Source organism: Corylus avellana, chromosome ca2, assembly GCF_901000735.1.
Source record: "Corylus avellana chromosome ca2, CavTom2PMs-1.0".
NCBI lineage: Eukaryota > Viridiplantae > Streptophyta > Magnoliopsida > Fagales > Betulaceae > Corylus > Corylus avellana.
In genome coordinates, this window is record NC_081542.1 from 21132929 (window position 1) to 21141941 (window position 9013).

The following is a 9013-nucleotide window of genomic DNA, read 5'->3' on the forward strand; positions in this document are numbered from 1 at the left end:
ATTTCTAGAGTACAATAATAATCAATGGAATAAATCAAGTACTCAAGGATTAAGAGATAATGACTAAAATTGACAATTTATTTATTCGACTATATATGTTTTATAGAGGGAATAATTGTAATTATAAGATGATGCTAAGAGTTTTGAATAATAAAAATAAATACTAGAGTGCAGTTACATTTTTTTAGTAGAATAAATTGTAATTAATAGTAACCTAGAACAAGTCATAAGATGACAAGTCTCATAAGTCTATTGGAACTAGTTTTATTTTCCCTTGAGGTCCTTTTTCAAGTTAACTATTATATATCATATCTCTAAGGGGTACTTCAATCAGTTAGGGACCACGTCTCATGAAGCGGGAGATCACTAGTTCGAATCACCTTTCCCCTTCTTGCGCGGACATGTAAAAAAAAAAAAAAAGCTAACTGTTATCCCTTAATTGGACTTGACCTAATGACACAAGGCCCCTTGATTGTGTATACCGATGATGAGCATTACGTAATGAACGTTTTCTAAGTTCTACTTTGACAAGGAAACTGTGTCTTACTTTCAATTGGAGACATAAACCTATTTAAAGGGAACTTGGATAGGCATTAGATCTCATACTCTTGGTCTCGTAATCAAAATTGTGAAAAATGTTTAAAGGTCTCTAAACCCTAGTTCTACACATGCGGACTGAGAAGGAGTAATAGGATTCAAATAAGCCCCTACGCCAAGCTAGCTAGCACTACCCGATTTTAGAGGTAGTGTTCTTACCCTTTTCAAGTTTTTGTTTTGCATGATCTTATGTATGCTTTCATGTTTTCACGCCAACTTCCAACTATTTGGGCTTCACAAGGAAATTAGTCAAACGAGGTGGCTTGTTCTCAATTTGCACTTAAAAAACCTTTACCGTCATGCAGACCAAAAAATGATTCCTTTCACAGCTGGCAAAACCTCAACGCCATCAAATGTGCCAACAGTCTCATAATTAATATTGCGCGATCTGTACATGATATTATTCAAAATTGGAATAAAGCCAAAATATTTTCAAAATTCTACCAGGTGTAATGTTTGGCATTCACAATTCATCCACAAGGAAAGGTCAAATTAGTCACTAAAAGTTGATAAAACTAATTAATAAAAAAAAAAAAAAATGAGAGATGAGACATTTTAAATATATATATTCATCACGTGGTCCAGTGAAATTTGTATAATCAAACCTTAATTTGTCTCATTCTGCCACAACAATGCAACATGAAGTGTAATTCTTAAAATAGGTTTTAGAGGAGAGAGTAACGTACTTAAATAGGGATGTTACATAAAATGTGGTTTTTGTGCCCACCAATGAAGGGTTGCCACCTCAACATAGAACATATTAACATTTAACAAAATAAAACCAAATCACCTGATTATATCAGGTTTAATTAATTTTTTAAGAATAAAAAATGCTTTGCTCAGCCACCTTTGGGTGGTTGGCCGCCACCCTAGCCCATGGGGTTGGCCACCCAGCCACTCCCATGGCCTGGGGTGGCTCGCCGGCCACCCCATAGGCCGTCTAGGGTGGCGGCACTACCACCCCATGGCCTATGGGGTGGCTAGTGAGCCACCCCAATCGGATTTGCACGACCACCCCAACCGCCAGGGTCCCAGATTTGGGGTGGCCGCACGACCACCCAGATCTGGTTTGGGTGGCTCACCGGCCTCTCCATAGGCCTAGGGGTGGCTCGCGCAGCTACCCCCGGCGGCCCAGGGGTGGCCACGCAAGCCACCCCGGCCCAAGGGTGGCTGTCCGGCCACCCACACTTCCCATTTGGGGTGGCTGCCTTCTATTTTCTTTTTTTAATTAATTTTTTTAAGTTTTTATTTTCTCATATGTGATATAATCTGGTGTATGCGTGTTTTTTTTTTTTTAGCTTAAGCTTGGTAAGATTGGCTTAGGTGTCACTTTTTGATTGGTGCAACCTTCCCACCAAAGATGCTCTCTTTAAAGGAAGATTTCTGCGAAAGAGCTAGACATCAACCTCATCCGCCTTAAAAAATACGTATATTATAATTCAAGAATAATTTTGTAATTTTAACTTTTGACGGTCTAATTTAACGAGAAGAGTGAGATTGTAAATTTTTTAAAGCGAATTAAGAATATTGGTAAACTAATTGAATTTATAGATGTAATATTTCTTTATTATCGAACCATTTCTGATTTTTGAATAGATTATTTTCTCAACACCATAGGTTTCAAAGGGATCTATAACAAAGCTTTCATGAAGGCATCAGCCCATCAGTTAGTTGAAAGACTTTTGAGAGGGGATGAAAATCCAAATGGCCCGATCTTATCAAAATTTGCTTAGAATAATATGGCTTTAATTTTTGAAGCTGGAAATGTTGAATTTCTAATTATAATTCCACTCTTATACAAAGCAAAAGAAAAGAAAAAAAAAAAAAAACAAAAAACAAAACAAAACAAATTTAAGCATTAAAACAATTACTCCAAAAACAAAATACTAAAAATTAACTACTTTCACCTTAATTTATATCACGTTAAAAAAACCACCCCCTAAAATTTTTATCAAATGAACCTATAATATATTTTACCAACAAAATAGATATAAGAAAATTCCCACATATGCATTTAATCACATAAATAATAAAAAGATAAACTTTATTTTTTTCATCACTTTTCAATGAAATTACCCCTTTAAAGTACAAAAACTCTTAATTTAGTGTTTCCAACTCTAAAAGTTTTCTAACATCACCATTCAGTTATGATTTTCTATTAAATCCTAATGGAGACCTTAGAAATTACCAACATACCCATTTTCTTTTATTAAAAAAAGGATTATTTAATTAAGGTCATTTTCTAAATTTATAAATTTTACTGGAGTATAAAGGTTATTTTATTTATTTGTTATGCTAGCGAGTTGATGATCTCTCTCTTAATTTAGTGTATTCAACTCATTGATACATTAAAGGCAAAACTTTACTTATCATCTTTGATCTTTCATCACTTTTACAATCAAACCCTTAAACTTTTAAAAGTGTCAATTTAGTGTATTCATCTTTCAATTTTGAATTATTTTTTTTTTGAATTTCAACTCTCCTTTAGGATTTTCTATTAAATCCTAAAGAAGGGATGTCAAAACATTCAAAATACCTCTCTTTTTTTTTTAGGAAAAAAAAAAGTTACAAAGATTTAGGCATTGGTTAGGATTTAACAGAATTTGCAAAAATACTCACGCCTAAATATTTGGAAAAAAAAAAAAAATTTAAATAGGTATTTAGGAAATTTTGACCAGATTTAATGAAAAATTCTAACATAAGGATGAAATTGAAAAAATTAAAAGATGAATACTCTAAATTTAAACTTTTTAATATTTAAAGTTATGATTGCAAAAGTGATGTTTGCTCATACATTAAATTGAGAGTTTTTTTTTTTTACTTGATGGAGTATATTGTAAATCCGATAAAAATTTAGGAGTATTAAGTAAAATTTCTCCATAATAAAACATTCAAGACAATTGCAGCAAAAGCATGCTGGTATAAGGAATTGATGGAAGGATAGTACTGCAAGAGACTAGAGAGAATGTGCGGCGCCCAACAGGTACTTAAAAGAAAACATGACATATATTAATAAAGATAAGACATTAAAATCCAACCAAATACATAACATACAAACTAAAATAAACAGGATAGATTTGTTTGGTTATAAAACAGTGCACCAAACGGAAAATACAGCACAACCATAACATAGAAAGTAAAATAAACAGGATAGACTTGTTTGGTTATAAAACAGTGCACCAAACATAAAATACAGCACAAGCATAACATAGAAACTAAAATAAACAGGATAGATTTGTTTGGTTATACAGCAGTGCACCAAACACCAAATACAGCACAAGTATAATACGATCATCAATCTGATTAACGACGCAATTCTTTCATGATCGATTGCAATTTTTTGACAATATCGTTTAACTGTTCACACAGTTTTTCCGAACCCGCCATCACCGTGGAAGACCCAGCCTCTGGTATATTCAATAACAAATTAATGTTAGCGTCATTTCTTTAGATTGACACCTTAAACGACATATATATATATCATAACAATTTATGATCCATTCTGATGATACATGCAAACACGCACATGCACACAAGGATTGCAAGTTATAACATTCTTTGGTGCCAGCGATTGTCTCACCAATACCTGAGATCACGAATGGCACTAGATATTAATGCTCGATCAACAACTCCCAAGTAGTTTTAATACGTGTAAAAGCAAGCCCAATCACCTAACACCAAAATTATATATGCAAACACACGCACACATATCCCAAGTTTCAATATGACAATTATATATAGCTGATGATTCGAAGGAAATACCTGATGTGCGGCCGATATGATCATTCTTTGGCACTGCTATACCAGACTTTTTGCCCTCGCATAATCAGGAAGTCTAATTAGTCTAGCACAAACGCCCAACGTCGAATGGAACCAAACAATGCTTAATATGCAAGTCAATGAGATCATTGAAATGTCAGCAAGTGGGGCAGCCATAATAAGGACATTAGATGGTTAAATAAGAAGTGACTATGGAATTTCCATTTTTTTTTTTTTTTGGTATATCATTTGATTTAGTAGATTTATTTGAAGTTGCAGTTGATATACTATGGCTATATTTTAAGTAAAGTTGACATACCTCGTCAAACTACCACCCAATTGACAATGTCTTTCAAACTTTCAATTATGACAAAGTTTCCCCAAACTACCAAAACATTGTCAATGTCTCCCCCTAAGGCTAGTAAAAAGATAAAAATGTCCTTATATATTTCTCAATAAGACAAAAATACCCTTATATATTCAAAAAAAAAATATTAATTCTTTTTTTAAAAACGAATATATTTTTTTTAACACGAAAAATTTTATTTAAAAAAATAATTGTTAAATTTTGTTTTAGAAAACGAAAATTTGTATTTAAAAAAGTAATAAAACCAAAAAAAAAAAAAAAAAATTGATAACAAAAAAAAATTGAAATTTTTTAATTTTTTTCTTATAAAAAGATTTTTTTAAAAAAAATATATATTTAAATTTAACACCCTTTGGATTTTTATTTTATTTTTATAGGTTTTTTCTAGAAATTTTAGTATTTTTTATTTATTTATTTTACTAAGGGTAGTTTCGTAATTGGGGCAAACATTGACAATTTTTGGTAGTTTGTGGGGGGACATTGTCACAATTGAAAGTTTGGGAGAGACATTGTCAATTGGGTGGTAGTTTAGGGAGGGTATGTGGACTTTCCCCTATATTTTAATTTGTAATTTTTTATTTATTTATTTATTTTTACATCTCCAAACAAGAGAAGGGGGAGGGGGGATTCGAATTACTGAACTCTGTTCATTAGGCATGATTCATAGCAACTTGAGCTACCACTTGGGGACAATTTGTAATGTATTTGATAATTGATAGATGTAACATGTATATCAGGTGGTGCGACTTCAGAATTTGGGTAAAAAAATCACAAAATATTTGCAAAATATAGAGGGGGAGGGAAAAAAAAATTATAAAATACCTTATTTAATTAGTGACCAATTTAAATATAAAAGTGTACATAGACATTTTTTTATTTAATAATAAATAATTAGTTTAAAAAACTGATTACATATATGCCGGAAAAAATAATTAAACACTTTATTTGAATTGTTTAATTGCTTGAAGAATAGAAATTTGGCTGATTGAATTTGCAAATCACAAATTTGAAATCGCCAAATTGCAACACAGTGAGTTTAGGTGTTATTTTTTATATATATGTAATATGTGTTGATTGTTAACATGCTAAACTCAACTCAACTATTAAGGTATATATAATTTCTTTTTCCCCTTTCCCATAAATAAAAAGAAAAAACATATTTGGGGGTTTGAGAGGGGGTCTTCCAGTGTGTTCGAAGTTTCCATGTCACCAATTGGTGACGTACCAAGTTTTCCGCGTCACTTTTGGGGTTGATGGGCCTAACTTCACACGTCACCAATTGGTGACGTGTGAAATGTTGCACATCACTAATTCCTTTTTCTAGTTTACCGGATTGCAGCCCTTTTCAAAACCTCACCTTGGGAAAGTTACTACACCATTAATGACGTTTTTTTGGCCCAAAAACGTCACTAATGGGTAGTTACAAATACCTTGTTTTTTTTTTTTTTTTATTTTAGTAATTAGAAGGGAATAAATTAAAAAGAAGAAAGAATTGAAACAAAATTGATTGTTGAAATTATTAGATAATATAAGAAACAAAATAAATGAATAATTAAAATTATTTAATTATCATTGAAGACATATAAATATAACTTTTATTTTTTTATGTTAATTTATCAAGTTTTTTTAGAAAAAATAAAATTATATATATGTATTTTTTATATAATCATCAAAAAATTAACTTCAATTATATAGTTTACAAATTAAAATATATTAATATTGTATACATACTCATCAACACTTTAACATAAAACAAATATTAAAATTTAGAAAGATAATTCAATTACTTAAGTTTAAATTGAGCAAATAAATACATATGAAAGAATGATAATTCGATGTGTGCATGCCTCAATTTTTTTTTTAAAAAAAAAACTTATTATAATATCTAGTATTTCTATTTTTCTTCCTAGTTTCTGTTCTCATTATTAAAATTTGTGTACAAAGAAAAATGTAAAAGAAAAAAAAAATTATGCTGTGGAGAGAATTATTTTTTTTAAAAAAAGTTTTTTTTGGCATCATCCATATAAAAAAAAAAAAAGCAACCATCTGCAGCTATTTATTACCGTGCGGCTCGAGCTCGCGCGTGACGAGCTTGCGCGTGACGAGTCGTGGCCGGTCCTGCTTGACCTGCATGCAGTAACAAATTTCAACATGCAATAATTTTACTTCCAAAAAATCTGTTGGCCGGGGACGTTTAAATCTTTCATATCCACATATTTTTTTTGTTTTGGTTTCACGCACGGTTTCGAAGAGGAATTTGATTAGCAATGATATTTATCATAAATCAAAGCACTTTCAATTAATTAACTCAAATTCATGATATATTATAATTGGTGTACTTGGATTAATCAGACAATTTAAGATAGATGATGGTGATGATGATATGGACACAATGAAGAAGAGATGACAAGATTATGATATTCAACACTTGAACTACAATTATATAGTCTACAAAATTAAAAATATATACAGAATCTATATATACTCATCAACCAATTAATATAACTTAAATTAAAAGAAAAATCAAATATAAAAATTTAGAAAGACAATTTGATTACTTAAGTGTAAATTGAGAAAATAAGTCCTTGTGAAAGTTTGTTAACATATTTAAAAAATTTTAAGATGTTGGATTTGTACCTTAGTTTCTTTAAAAATTTATTTAAAAGAAGCAATCATCTACTGTTATTTACCTCCTCCTTTTTTATTTTTTTATTTTTTTTTAACATGTCTGCATAAGAAGAGTTTTTTTTTTTTTTATTTTAATCCTACGTACGCTATGGTTTTGGGAAACTTAAACTGCTATGTCACTGATTTGCCTTCTTCCTTTTGTTACGTAACAGGGAAAAGAAAAATAGTAAATGTATTAATAAAATAGAAACTAAAATAAACAGGATATATAGAATTGCTTGGTTATATATAAATGTTCAAACAGCACAAGTCTAATCCTCATCAGTAGAGCCAGTAGGTGGTTTCCCTTACTTGATAATGTTGTCCAACGTCAGCGACAGTGTTTGTACACTCTTCTGAAAATCCGTCAGAGTCCTCACTGGTACTATACTCAATAACATATTAAAGTTAACATTGACCGTGTTTGGCAATGGAACGAAGAAAATGAGTAAAATCGTAATGCAGCAGATTTTGATTAATATGAGGGAAAAAAAATAAGAATATTTTATATAAAAAAGTGAAAAATTTTGTTGTGTAATAATTCTGTATTTATTTAAATAGTAATAAAAAGTAATTGATATGATATAAAAAATAAAAATATTAGAGTTAATTTTGAGAAGAATTTTTTTAATTTTTTAATCTGGTCGGATCCGGCCCTTTAGATCAAGTACTATTGACACCTTAAACGACATATATATCACAACAATTTATGAACAAGATGATACACGGTGGCGGAGCCACGTTACACCATGGGGGTGCCACGATTTTTATTTTTATTTATTTATTTTTAACCCAAGGCACCTTCAAAATAAAAAATTAACAAAAAAAGAAAAAATTCTTTTTACAATTTTACCTACCTATTTTCCAAGACACAGCAACTTTTTCCCCGCACCCCCATTTAACCCACAGCAATTTGAGCACATATTTATAAACTTTTATAAATTTTTTTTTTTTGTGAAGCATATATTGTGTGAATTATCAAATTTTTAGGGTGGAAAAAATTTTAAAGATGCCAAAAAAATTTTAACAGTACTCTCAATATAAAATGGTTGGCTCCGCCACCGATGATACATGCACACACGGATTGCAAGTTATAATATGGCAAACTAGACAACATATATAACATTTTTTGGTGCCAGCGCTTGTCTCACCAATACCTGAGATCACGAATGGCACCAGATAATGCTCAACAAGTCCCAAGTAGTTTTATTACGTGAAAAAGTAAGCCTTAAAACATCCCAAATCACATAACACGAATATATGAAACACACGCACACATATCCGAAGTTTCAATATGACAAATATCTGATGATTAGAAGGAAAAACCTGATATTTCCATTCCTTTCAATAGCGGTAGGTTATTTTGTCCTGGTAGAATTAGTAAGTCTAATTAGTCAAAGCACAAACGCCCAACGTCACGAATGGTACCAAACAATGCTCAACAAGTCAATGATACGATTGATATGTCAGCAAGTGGGGGAGCCATAATTTTAGTTTAGAGGCCGCAAAAATTAAGAAGATAAAACAGTTGAAAAAAATTAATTGTTGAAACCATTAAATCATATAACAAACAAAACGATTAAATAATTAAAAATTATTTAACTACCATTGAGAACATATAAA